Source organism: Magnolia sinica, chromosome 5 (genome assembly GCF_029962835.1).
Source record: "Magnolia sinica isolate HGM2019 chromosome 5, MsV1, whole genome shotgun sequence".
NCBI lineage: Eukaryota > Viridiplantae > Streptophyta > Magnoliopsida > Magnoliales > Magnoliaceae > Magnolia > Magnolia sinica.
The window spans coordinates 36,082,965-36,084,416 of record NC_080577.1 but is presented as its reverse complement, the minus strand read 5'-3'; the positions used below and the strand labels follow the sequence as shown (position 1 = coordinate 36,084,416).

General features: G+C 37.3%; 1 non-coding gene across 1 annotated transcript; it reads left to right on the top strand.

Annotated features, from left to right (window-relative positions):
• Nucleotides 1–246: 246 nt before the first annotated feature.
• LOC131247454 (small nucleolar RNA R71) lies at nucleotides 247–353 on the top strand. The gene has a single exon (XR_009171749.1). It is a non-coding gene; the product is annotated as a small nucleolar RNA R71 (small nucleolar RNA).
• Nucleotides 354–1,452: the final 1,099 nt, after the last annotated feature.

Genomic DNA, 1,452 nt, shown 5'->3' with positions numbered 1-1,452 from the left:
CATTGATATCATCATCCTCTTTCAGAAGGTATAATTGCCCCTCTCCTTTGATTGAGTGGGCTTAGAAGTGGTGCTAGATTTTGGATACGTGTCCCATGATTATGCATTTTCAGCAAGTCTGTCCAAGTAGTCCCACACATCATGACATTTTTATTCATGAATTTTCCATTGCACATTGTCTCGACCAATTAGCACATGGAAGATGTCAGTCCATCATAGAAAAAGTGTGTAATGCGCCACATTTCAAAACCGTGTTGTGGGCATGAACTGACAAGATCCTTGAACCGCTCCCAACATTGAAAGAAGGTTTCATCCTCCTTTTAGGCGAAGTTCATGATTGACTTTCTAAGGGTGTTCGTTTTATGATATGGAAAAAATTTGTTTATGAACTCCCTTATCATGTCATTCCATGTGCCAATAGATCTGGGACATAGTGAATGTAACCACATCTTAGCCTTCTCTTTCAAAGAAAAGGGAAAGGGTTTCAGTCTGACCATGTCCTCAGACACGTTTGGAAAATATAAAGTGGCTATGATCTCAAACTCTTTCAAGTGTAGATATGGACTTTCATATTCAAGTCCATGGAATTTTGGAAGGAGTTGGATCATCCCTGGCTTGATATCCATGTGTCCCATATTTTCTAGAAAAACCATGTATGAGGGCGAACTCACCCCCGCCAGAATAATCTCACAAAGTACGAGGTGAGGGTGCTTGATGCACCTCATTCTCATCCTAGACTTCCTCAACTCGAGGTTGAGGTTGTCATCCTGGTTGATTGACTGGTTGATTTGCAGCCATAACCTCAATTAACTCTGAGGATCTCGAGTGGTGTTTAATCCTATGATGGATAGATAACCCCTCAAACATTCCTCCTTCACTCAAAAGACGTTGAGTGTTGTCACGGACCCACTTGGGCATGAAACACTCTTAGCCCTCAATTTCAGATTCTAACATAAACCTAAAAGAGAGAAAGGAAATAATAGAAGTCTAGAAATAGAAAGAGAGGGAATTGAAAGGAAGTTACCAAATTAGAAATTCCTAATTAAAATCCTACAAAACAAAATAAAACAAGTCAATTTCTAAAAACAGGAATTCTAAAATTAAAAAGTTCCTATAGATAAAAATAAAAAGTAAACTCATTTCTAAAAACACAAAATAGAAAGTTTCCAAAAACTGATTAGGAAAGTTCTAAACCTAAGAATAGAAAGTAAGTTACTTTCTAAAAATAAACGAAATCCTAGAATTAGAAAGTTTCTAAAAGAAAACTCTAATCTTAACCTAATTCTAAAACTAGTTAATCTCAGGAAAAATGCAACTGTTAATCCCCTGTAACGGTGCCAAAAACTTGTTCACAACCCTAAGTATAGGGTCACGATGTAGTAATAATCTTGGTGAGACCGAAGTCGAATCCACATGGACTAATCTTGTGTGTCTTCTGAGAGCAACTAAAAC